Genomic DNA, 12,248 nt, shown 5'->3' on the forward strand with positions numbered 1-12,248 from the left:
AGGATGAGTAAGTAAAGGGTCAGTGATAATCAATAATGAAGATTGCGTAGTATGGTTGAAAGTTAAAGAAAAAAAGAGTTTAAGATGGGGTCATAGTCTTTTGAACAAAGTCAAACTTTAAGTCCCAAATGTCAACATGTGACTATAAATTTGTGATGTGTCTCTTTGAAGTCAGAAGTTCCTGACACACACAGCTACAAGGGATTGAATAGGCTCTGAATAAAAGTTTATTGTGTATCATAAAAAGCGTGTTTAGCTGGAGAATAATGGAAGAAGGTAACGGGCTGGTGATGCTAAAAGTCAGCGCACTCCAGGTGAAGCTGGAAACAAAGAGAGGTTCCAAGTCTTCTCAGAAGACACACTCGGATCAGCCTTCTAGCGAAACAGATCCCTAAAAAGGCAAAAGTTAACATCTGATACATCCTGCATCTCACAAACAGCAATTTAAGTCCAGCAACGAAGCTCAACATCCGGGAAACGCAACCCGATCTGCAAAAGACGTGGAATGTCTTATTTCTTTTCTTCCGCCCTTGAAACCCGGTAATGATGGAGGAGTAAAAAGCGACATGATTGGTGGATGCAGCCAGCAGAGGAGAAATGTAAACCCCTTCGTTTTGTTGCATCGGGGGGGTTGAAAACTGAACGCTCCCCTCTTGTTTTTTTCATTCCTTCAATGACAGCAGCAGGAGGCAGCCGGTCGGTGCGGTGGGAAGCTTCTCCCGGTACGAGAAGGATTTCCCGGCAAATCTGCGGTAAGGACAACAACACAACACCACCACCACCTAAAAAAAAGCAAGAGGCAGTGGGCATGAGGCTGACATCTATGCGAATCAGCAGGAAGGGTGGAAAATACACACAATACACAATGGTGTTGCCTGGGGCTGCCGCGATAGCTCTCAGACAAACCCGGGAGAGAGTGGCTCGTTTTTGCTTGCTTGACAGCTGCGGGGCCAATGGAAATATGCATGGAGCCAGCTGCGCTAGGCTGCAGCCAATGGAAAAATGTGAAACGCTGAGCTGCTACTGGATCAAAGTGGTAAGGTTAGGCTGGCTGCAGCAGCCACACCGCCGCCGCTGCTGCTAAACTTCCACCAAATAAAATGCTGTTTGTGTTTTGGCTGCTGCAGTGGCCATTTTAGGTAAGAAGCGCCCTTTGACTTAGGATGCGGCTTGTCTTTGTGAACGTGCGTGCGCGTGGCTGTGTCTAGACTGGCAGTGCAGAACTCCAGCATCCAGACTGAATGAACTCCGTGGAGCTGGTAGCTTTATGTGGATTAAATAGATATTGCGTGGAGTTCCTCTATTCTCCCTCCCTCCCTCCTCCTCCCTCTTCCCTTCTCTCCTCCCTCCTCTCCTCCTCTCTTCCCTTACCCTCCTCTCCTCTCCCCTCCCCTCCCCTCCCCTCCCCTCCTCATCTCTCTCCCTCTCTCTCTCTCCCCTCCCTCCTCTGCCTGCTAATTTTTTATGCATTTTTCTAAACTGTCATGGCGATTTTGTGTCCTTGGAAATAAAAAGCGCCAGTGTTTTTCGGGCTAACCGGGGGGATGTCTCGCCGGTGAGAGCGTGTGTCCGGTGTCCGGAGCAGGTGAGCAGCCCGCTGGGGAGGTTTTTTCGGTGGAGAGATGTCCCCGAGAAGGAGTTTTAGAGGCTCTCCACACGTGTAAGGAGAGGGCTGTTATAATGTATTTACAACAGCGATGCAGTGACATTACAGAGCTAGCGGAGAAAGCTAGCGCGGTAGCTACGGGGGCTAACATGAAATGGGACACAGTGTATCCTTTTCTCTGTCGGTGTGTCCGGTGTGTGTTTTGTGCTTTTCGCCCCAAGTCGGCTTTTTACTCGCCGGGAACTTATTTTTTTTCCTCCTAGCTAGCCCTCCCAACTTGTGGCAATCCAGTGCCTTGCAACATTCATGCTAGCTGTGCGCTAGCCTATGCGTCTGCTAGCATTCATTATAGCCAAAACCTCAAAGAGCTTTGATAAAAGCTAGTTTGTTAGCCTCATAGCCCCTTATGAAACATTTGTAGCTATAACAGCCAGGTGTGTATTCGGGGACATAATGAGTCATGCAAACACACTGAGTCATTAAGTGAAAGTGTTGTCCCTAAATCCCTACATTTTCACCTGGCCAGGTGCACAGACAAAGGGTACTAAACGATAATCCCTATTACAATGACTTGGAGATTAATAGTGTTGCAAAGAATGTTTATGTGTAGGATAAGTGGAAACTCTTAAATTGTTTTTACCCAATCTGTTCTGACTCTACTGTCCAGTCTGGAAGACTAAGGTTGTGAATGTGGCTTGTGGTGTAGAGTGCTTTGAGTGGTCAGTAAGACTAGAAAAGACTTCTATAAATGCAAGTCCAGCATATGTACAGGATGTTTTCCCTTACCAGTTGGTATGGTGTAAGGCTGGAAGTAGTCCTTTGTATTTGACATAAATAACTGCTCCTATCTGTTGCTAGGAATGCATTTAGTTTAATTCAGTCAGTTTGTGAGAGCTGAAAAGTTGCATTGTCAATTCTCAGGATTTTCTTTGGTGGTTTGCAGTATGACTCACTTTGGTCACCAGGAGGCATGGTGACCCAGTATTTGCATGTTGGCCTTGTTTTGGTGTGCTACAGCCAAAAGATAAAGGATGCATGTCTTTTGACTGTGGGAGGAAAAAGACATGTAGGCTATTTGAAAACTGTGGTCTGAATGCGCCTGTCTGCCTACTTGTACACCTATCCTGGACAAGTAGACAGGCTTTTTAATTTTGACTTGCAGAACTGCCGCGTTTCTTTAACTCCATCATTGAGAAAGCAGAGGGAATGAAAAAAACTTTTCTTTTCTCTTTTCCCCTTTTCTCAGTTGTTGGGACAGCTGACAGTTCAAGCAGTGTACATTTGTGTACACTGTAGTACACAAAGCTCAACTTAATTACATAAATTTATATAAATAGTTAAGAATCTTCTGTGCTATTATTCTCATACCGATGCCGGATGTTGACTCCATGGGAATTTTTACAGCTGCTGACATCAGTTGGCACCGAGGTCAGAATAACTGAAAGTTGAATAGTAGTATTGAACATCTTTCCTTCCTGTTAGATCACACCATTACCTTGCTAATGGTTATTTTTAGATTTATTTATTTGTGACCAAAAATTGACAGTCTTTAAACAGATATTGCTTTGTCATAGAAAAAAAATATTAACTTAAAAAAATGTTAGTTGAGGTAACAGGCAGACAGTTCTCACAAGGAAAGCTCTAAAAGAGCCACCTGTTGTAGAGAACTGCATGCTCAGTGTTAGAACATATTCTGCAAGAGCTTTTTCTCCATCTAAACCAAATAAAAGTGCGTTCGTCTACTTCAGTGATCAGAAAAACCTGAACCATTGTATTATTTAATAATAAATCCAGATATGTACTGATAATCTGTGACCTTTCCATTCCCTCTCCACTTTATTAGGCACACCTACACAGTTTAATGTAATACTGTGCCACACATTCTGTATTCTGAAGATTTTAATGCTCATTTTTTTTTGTTCACATTCAGAGTGGTGTCAGTTCAACTATAAATCAACTGTTTAGTAGTGATTTTACATTGTATTGCGTTCCAACATATTGTTTTTAATCTGTTTAACAAATGACACAAACATAGCTCAGTGTAACAAGACTAAGAGGTTTCCTGCCAAATAAAGCTCCAGAAATTGACATTTTCTTGAAATAATATCTCTGTGACGGTATCAGTTAAAACTTTTGTTTTTATAACATGTAAATAAAAGAGAGATTGCAATGATTTGTAAATTATTTAATATGTGTTTGTGTGAAAATAAACCAAAGGCAGATGATCAAATACTGAAACTGTAAATTCTTATTTGTAATAAATTTGATGCAAATAAGACACTTAATAAAATGTTCGAACAGGGAAAACTATAGATTGTTTTTAAATGCACCCCCCCCCCCCCCCAAACCTATTTTACATATTATCAGAAAATTCTGAGAAATCTCTGTACACAGGGTCTAATACAGAGAACCAGTATTGAATGCTTGTGATCTACTGGCCCTTGGGCAACGCAGCATTAAAAACGGAAACTAGTGCATGTGCTTAGGAACATCTCTGAGAACCACAGGATTTTTGCTCAATGTACAAATGCAAGTTTCAACTGTAACATGCAGGAAAACGTATACATACACAAGATCCAGGACCCCTGTCACCATCTTTGGGTTCAGTTGGGATGGACTTAAGTAAAGTGGAAACTGGCCTGCTCTCTAACCAGTTAAAATTGCTAATCCTTTTTTGGAAATCATGGAAACGGAATCCTTCATTAGCCTGGACCTGTAGTTAAGGGGAAGAAGAAAAAAAACAAAACAGGCGTGCCACAGCAGACTGTCAGCAGCCCAGAGGTGTATGTTGTTGTTTTTTTTTTTTTCATTTTTGCATTAACTGGCTTGACAAAAACTATTGCTCTTCTCTGTTAAGCCAGGCTTTCTGCTTCAGGATCTCGGCATGTTCACATTAAAAAGGGGCATTTCACGCTCTTCCGCAAACAAATGATCCCTATGAGTGTCGCCTGCTCCAATCAGATGTGATCAGTTGATGATGATAAAATGGTGAATCTAAAAAGTCTAAATCTGTTAACGATAAAGAACACAGTGAACATAACAATAGAAACTGTTACCGTTAACAGTACAATTACATTAGGGCTGCTGAAAATCATTAACCTTGGAATATAACATTCAGTACACTCTTTGTTTATTTCTAACATAAAAGCTGTACTTTAGATATCTGAAACTGTAAACGGGATTCATTTAAAGTTTCATAATTATTATTAATATGCTGACTATTAGCTGATTAAAGTAAAATTAATTTTATTGATACAATATGCATTCTTACTGTGAGGTCTTTGTTTTGTAGCTCCAATTCTAGCAATATAAAAGTGGCTTGGCAGCAGGTTAGAATCAAATATAAAAATATGTATACATTTTCCATATTACCAAATACATGCACATTCCAAATGACAATATGATAAACAGTTTGAGCTGCTCTAACTTTACAGCTTGGCTTTTTTGTGCTTTTTAGTAAGTTACAGCTTAAAAAGCTTGGAAAGAAAAGCATCTGGACTTCTTTAGACTACGCAGATTACGATGACCTGGATGACTGAGAATCTTCACAGACATGCAGCTTAAGAACTTCCACATATAAAATGTATTTGCCCTGCAAACAAGCTGAATTGCACTTAAAACATGCTATACATAAAAGAATCAGTAAAAATGTGGTGCATCTAGTCAATTATTAAACCGAAACTCTGGATATAACCTGCGCCGGTTATTTGTTCAGCATAATTTACCATGGTGATATAGCAAAGTTAAACGAGAGTCTCCTTTGTGACACACAAAACTCAGACTTTAAGTTTTTTATTGCTATCCATTAATCTTGCTTCATAGTACGCTCCTCAGATCTGGCTCACAATAAAAACAGTTAGATTTTTATGAAATGAAAAATATGAAAGTGAAGGCACAAACTGTTTATTTGCTGAAATCCTGTATCAATCAAGAATGAAATACTCACTTTTAAAACTATATCATTTTCCAAAGGGAATATGGTTAACAGAGGTGATGTAACACAGTAGCAAAAAAACATTCGCTTCTAACTTTTCTGAAGTGTTGCTGACCTCAAATTTGGATGCATTTTCAAAAATGCTTCTTAGAACATTTGATATGATGTCTTTGTGTTGTTATCTATTAAATATTGGGTTTAAATAATTTATAAATCATTGTATTATGTTTTTATTTATATTTATTTAAACTTTAAATTCATTTATTTTAAAAGTACACATTTATTTATTTAAACAGTACTCTTTAACCTGTTTAACTTTTATTTATACAGTATCAAGTTCTGTGAAATGGTGATTATAAAGAGCTTTGGTACTGGAATAAACTTAGAGTTGGTGCAGATACAGTCATTGGTTACTTCATTAGGCACAAACTCCACCTTGGAACTAATATTGATCTCACCAACACAACTCTTTGTCTAACATATAATTTAATACAATTTATGCAGTTTCTTAATAATTATATTTTGGTAGGAGGTTTTGTGTTCAAGCTCAGCCTGAACAGTAAACAACTAATTATAATATTTTTTAAAGGTGGTTTGACTTATAAAGGAAAAAAAAACATACAATTTCAAATGCCCTTCCGTCATACTGTATAGATGTCTGTCGATGTTAGTCAAACTCCAGCTGTAGAAAGCAACTTTCTTCCCTTTCTTTGTATGAAGAGTTACGTTAATGCCAACCCTGGCCTTGGGTATTCATCCTGTGTGCTGTTAAACCATAGATCGTATGAGAGATGGAAATTGCTTTTTAAGAAATTAAGATAGCCACTACAGTGACCATCAAAACGATGAAAAAATATTGCCATGAACAGTTTATTTTGCGACGCCACGAAACAAACAATAGCATAAAATGAAACAATAGATATTTTTATATCGTCATCCGATATATATCATTATATCGAACAGCCCTATTCCACAACATCAGTAAACTCAGTCGGGGGTATAAGTAGAGCTGGGCGATATAACGAAATGTATTGCGAAATAACTTTTTCTCGATAGAAAAATTAAACTATTGCAATAGACCTCACCGCTCTTGTCCTCTTTAAAAAAAAAACAAAACAGGAAGAACAGCCAATCCAAATTAAGTAGTGCAGAGCCGAACCAATCACAGCTGCAGCGTCACGTCACGTGACTTGTTACGTACAGCACAAGTGCCAAGCCGCACATGTGTATTTGTTTTGGGAAGCAGCCAGCCGCCGTGCCGCCCGGGTAACGGAGGAAATGAGTGTGCCGACTAGAGAAAAATCAAGAGAGCGTGACTGAAGGTTACCGAAGAGAAAACAGATGATGGTTCCAATGCCGGAGAGATTGTCGAACGGAAGAGCCATAGAAGTTCCGTAGTGTGAAGGTATTTCGGCTATTTCAAGTCTGACAAAAAGAGTAGCGCGCACTGTAAATGTGCCGAAAGCAAGTCTGGAAATACAATAAACCGGTGCATGCTCAGTCTCTGACTGGAAGCGCTAATTCGTCATTCGGCTTTTGTCAGACTAAAGTAACTGTTAAAACTGTTTGAAAAGCGAAGCTATACAACAAGGAGAGATTGAGAATTTCCTTTTAGTTCTCAGTTTATTTGATATTGACAAAAGTTAGTCAGTTTTGTCTGTTTTTCTGTAAAACAAACTAAGATTTATTTTTAGAATTAATATTTTGTTTCTAAGTGGAATTGACAATTTAGTCTGTTTCGTTTGTTCTATTTTGAAACTTAAACACTTTAGCGGCTGCCTTTTGTGTAGTTTGCAATATTTGCCTTTATTTATCTGAAAAAGTCTCATGTTTCTTTAGTACATCTACCCTGTTGAACTTATTATGGGAAATAAATATTTAAATAAAAACAAGCTGCTGATTATTTCACATTTTACTTGTGAGCAACGGCACATTTAAATCTTACAAATATAGTTATTTGGCTTATATTGAGATATATATCGTTATCGCCTGAAATGAAAAAAAAAAACATCGTGATATGAAAAAATCTTATATCGCCCAGCTCTAGGTATAAGTTAACATCTTCGTCCCTCCCTCATCAAGTTTCTCCACATAACGATTTAGAAGCTTGTGATAAAACATTGATAGAGGTCTATTGGAAATTGGCTTTCTGTCCTGAACACTGTGAGCAAGTTCATGGTCTCAGTCGCTCACTTTGGGTCCTGTTGAATTTTAAAAAGTTCACCAGTATTATAAATCTGTATTTCAGAAAGGAGGATTATCTGGGGTATGTTCATTGGCTAAAAACTTGTGATTGACAAGTGGTTTGACATTCGGAAGCGCCGCCGTCTTCTCACATCTAGTTTTATAAACCGCTGACATGGACATGGTAAAAATGCTCATCGCTCATTGTTTTCTTTAGTCAAAATGGGTGGTGTCAAAGTAACGAAGTCCATCTTTCTACTGTTTTTGCTTTAAAATATACATATAATGTAATTACTTTTGTACTTAAACATCAAGTGTAACAAAGAACTTCTTCCTTACAACTGAAATTGTAGTTCATAGAAAGAAAATTTGGAAGGTCACCTTAATGTCCGGATATGTAAACCTTATACAATGCAAGATTCATGTGAAACCTACAATCTCTCTTACTATAAATGATCTTGTTTAATAAACATATACTTTTAAATGCTGGTTTAACAAAAATGCAACCAATATTGAGTATTTTAATGTACATGCTCTGTTTAGGAGATTCATTGTCAATTCTCTATACTTAAAAATAACTTTAGTCACCATTAAAGTTATTTAATCTGAGAAAATAATCTTTCAAACAGTACATTTTGCGATATTGTCATGAACACATTTGTCATTAAACTTAAAAAACAAACAAAAAAACAAAACATACACTGACCTCTTTCTTGACAGGAACATCGTGGCTGCCACACATATAGTTTTCATTATTTTTCTACAGTTCACAATGTGCAGCTGAATTTCAAGCAACTTGTAAACTTTTTACTTCTTTGCTGAAGATGATCAGATGAAAGTAATCCAGTTGTGCTGGAACAAAGGCATTGGAAACTTTTATTGTGACATTTGAAACTCTTTTTTTTCCCCAGCTGGCAGTCCTATGTCCATGTTACTCTACAGACTGCGTTATCTGTGATCCACTGTTTTGCCCAGTGGTTTTGCTGCATTCTGCATTTTGCACATTGTTGTTATGGTGGAATCGTATACCAGTAATCCATGCAAAAAGGCTTTTAGTGTGTTATTACTTAGTGTTTATTTGTAACTTTTCCACATGAAAAATGTTAATGTGTAATATGAATTTCGGGTGCAAGGTCTACCATGGAATTTAGTAAGAGAGGAAAGCATCAGTGAAAAAAATGACTCTTAATCTTTGGAGGAAATCAGCTTTTCAGAAGAACCTTTGGTTGATCATTTGCATGTACTATGTTGGCACCTAAAAGTAAAAATGCAAGGATGTCAAGTAATTTAAAACCTTTCGATTGTAATACACATTACATGGTTCTGTGTGTTGTATCTAATCTTAAAGAAGTGTTCCACACCATTGAGGCATATGGTGCCGTCAGATATCTTTGTTGCACTCTGAGATGTTTACAGTAAACCTGTATTGATGGTTTACTACTCAGTTGAACCATTTAAATTAAACCAACCATAAAATTGATCAGCTGTCCATGTAACGTGTATAACATGTTCCTTATTAAACTCTTATTAAAGAGTTTTAAAGCTTGTGATTATAAATATTATGTTATTATAGTTATGAAGAAATGACAGGATAAATTAAATTTCTTCATTATGTTCAGCTTTCTCCTGGTGTGCTTATTTATTGTTGTTTAAGGGGCAGTTTATGTGCTAGTGTTTCAGTTTATCACTTCTGTGGATGGAGACAGAAGAAATTAGATTTAAACTGATCAACTGATTGTACGATATGCATCTCAGTTAGTGTGAGTCAGCACCTCAGAGGAAATGCAACACTGTCTTCTCTCGATTATCCCACTTTGCATTTTGCATTTGGGTGAGAAGGCAGCTATGCATTCACATGAGAGTTTGATGTAGCATTAAAATTATGGTGATGGTAATCCTTGTGAAATCTGTTCAGCTGTTAAAGCATCCATATGAGAAATTCCAATGTATTGGTAGTGGAAGTTGGATTTTGATTTATTTAGGTCATTATGTCTCATCATAACTGGATTAACAAGAGCATATATTTAGATTGTCAAGTATATTATGATTTTTCTCCTAACGATTTAAAAAAAAAAAAGTTTGTTAAACTAGCATCAGTTTTTATGTCGACATATGTGAGCTGATATGAAAACTTTTATTAAAAGACAATGTAGAAAAAGATCATTCAGGAATTTCAGAGTACACATCACAGGGTATAAACAGGGATAAATAAAACCAATAAAAATAGAGGAATAGACATTGATTATATGCCTGTAATACAATACTCAAGTCTTCAGTGTAAAATGCTGTAAGTTAGTGAGCGGCTGTATGGTCATGTCGTTCACTGGGTGGAGAAGGTAGGCGGGATTCACTTGTGACCTTAAATATAGCACACAATGGTGCGCTCTGATGTGTGGCTCATGTCAATGCCACAACACTATAGCAGATTAGGTAGGCTGGATACTTGGCACAAGGAAAGATGAAAACTGTGTCATCAGCATCAGCAGCAGGGTTTGAGATTTAGAGGGAATAAGTAATTAACCGAGAAAGATGAATCTAAACAGGGCTCCCTCTGACACCATTGTCCGCTGCTTTGTTTGTTCCCTCGTGGAAGCGTCGAACAGCTGAAGCAGGGATGGAGTGAGGAGGAGCTGTGTTCCATTTTTAAGGCGCGCTCCGCTCTTTGTGCAAGCTAGCACACACACACACACGTTTGGGAAAACGGGGCTGAAATTTGGTTCTGATTTAGCACAGCCGGCTGCTCCTCTTCATCCCTCTAGCGAGTTGTCTCCTGATGATTCTCAGACTCAGCAACAGTATGGCTCTTCTGCTCTTTTGTGCAAGGGCAAGTGACTGAGTGACGGGAATAAGGTCACTGAAGAAAGAATGGGTCTCTCCACTGAGATGGCCTGGTAGGATTTCTGTCTGTTGCTTTAGAATAAGTCTGCCCTAACACCCATTTTTTTAAGGTTGTAAAATGAAAATCCTAGAGCCGTTTCCTTATAGAGATAATTTCACAGGTAAAACAGTTACTGGAAAAAGGGTAGTTACTGAGTGGGAGGAGCAAAAAAAATCTATTGTCTTTTATTGATTAATTTCTCAGTTAATATTTGGCTACAATTTCTAAAGGCAAACGGAGACGTTTTTACAGTGGCCTGAAATGTAAACTTTTTTTTGTCATATTTGGTTAAAAATGACTTAAAATAAAGTCATTACATTAGAGTTTGGACAAAATTTTTTATATATATAATTTTTAATGTATAATTTATGTATTTTAATATTTGCATTTTCATAGAGAACACAGGCACACACACATCCGGTTGTTCAGTCTGACGTCAATAGCCGTGTCTGGACCTAAACTCCGCTACAGGTCCATATACAGTGGGGCAAAAAAGTATTTAGTCAGCCACCGATTGTGCAAGTTCCCCCACTTAAAATGATGACAGAGGTCAGTAATTTGCACCAGAGGTACACTTCAACTGTGAGAGACAGAATGTGAAAAAAAAAATCCATGAATTCACATGGTAGGATTTGTAAAGAATTTATTCGTAAATTAGGGTGGAAAATAAGTATTTGGTCACCTCAAACAAGGAAAATCTCTGGCTCTCACAGACCTGTAACGTCTTCTGTAAGAAGCTTTTCTGTCCCCCACTCGTTACCTGTATGAATGGCACCTGTTTGAACTCATCATCTGTATAAAAGACACCTGTCCACAGCCTCAAACAGTCAGACTCCAAACGCCGCCATGGCCAAGACCAAAGAGCTTTCGAAGGACACCAGGAAAAGTATTGTAGACCTGCACCAGACTGGGAAGAGTGAATCTACAATAGGCAAGCAGCTTGGTGTGAAAAAATCAACTGTGGGAGCAATCATCAGAAAATGGAAGACATACAAGACCACTGATAATCTCCCTCGATCTGGGGCTCCACGCAAGATCTCATCCCGTGGGGTCAAAATGATCATGAGAACGGTGAGCAAAGATCCCAGAACCACACGGGGGACCTGGTGAATGACCTGCAGAGAGCTGGGACCAAAGTAACAAAGGTCACCATCAGTAACACACTACAACGGCAGGGAATCAAATCCCGCAGTGCCAGACGTGTTCCGCTGCTGAAGCCAGTGCATGTCCAGGCCCGTCTGAAGTTTGCCAGAGAGCACATGGATGATACAGCAGAGGATTGGGAGAATGTCATGTGGTCAGATGAAACCAAAGTAGAACTTTTTGGTATAAACTCAACTCGTCGTGTTTGGAGGAAGAAGAATACTGAGTTGCATCCCAAGAACACCATACCTACTGTGAAGCATCATCAGTGAGAACTTTGAAGATGAAACGAGGCTGGGTCTTCCAACATGACAATGATCCAAAACACACCGCCCGGGCAACAAAGGAGTGGCTCCGTAAGAAGCATTTGAAAGTCCTGGAGTGGCCTAGCCAGTCTCCAGACCTCAACCCCATAGAAAATCTGTGGCGGGAGTTGAAAGTCCGTGTTGCTCGGCGACAGCCCCAAAACATCACTGCTCTCGAGAAGATCTGCATGGAGGAAT

At 38.8% G+C, this 12,248-nt stretch overlaps 1 protein-coding gene across 5 annotated transcripts in view; it reads left to right on the forward strand.

Moving 5' to 3' along the window:
* Nucleotides 1-367: 367 nt before the first annotated feature.
* The window catches only part of chd6 (chromodomain helicase DNA binding protein 6), a 92,878-nt gene continuing 80,997 nt past the window's right edge, over nt 368-12,248 (forward strand). For 2 of the 5 annotated variants that reach the window (XM_014340233.2, XM_005942767.3), the window contains exon 1: nt 1,403-1,585. The gene's annotated coding sequence lies outside the window, so the exon portion shown is untranslated. Of the gene's footprint in view, nt 753-782; nt 1,140-1,402; nt 1,586-12,248 lie in introns of those variants that run through there. The other 3 variants (XM_014340234.2, XM_014340235.2, XM_042228755.1) reach the window with 3 other exon arrangements.

The sequence above is a fragment of the Haplochromis burtoni genome, unplaced genomic scaffold (assembly GCF_018398535.1).
Source record: "Haplochromis burtoni strain Fernald_Lab_line unplaced genomic scaffold, NCSU_Asbu1 Contig_347, whole genome shotgun sequence".
NCBI classification, from domain to species: Eukaryota; Metazoa; Chordata; class Actinopteri; order Cichliformes; family Cichlidae; genus Haplochromis; species Haplochromis burtoni.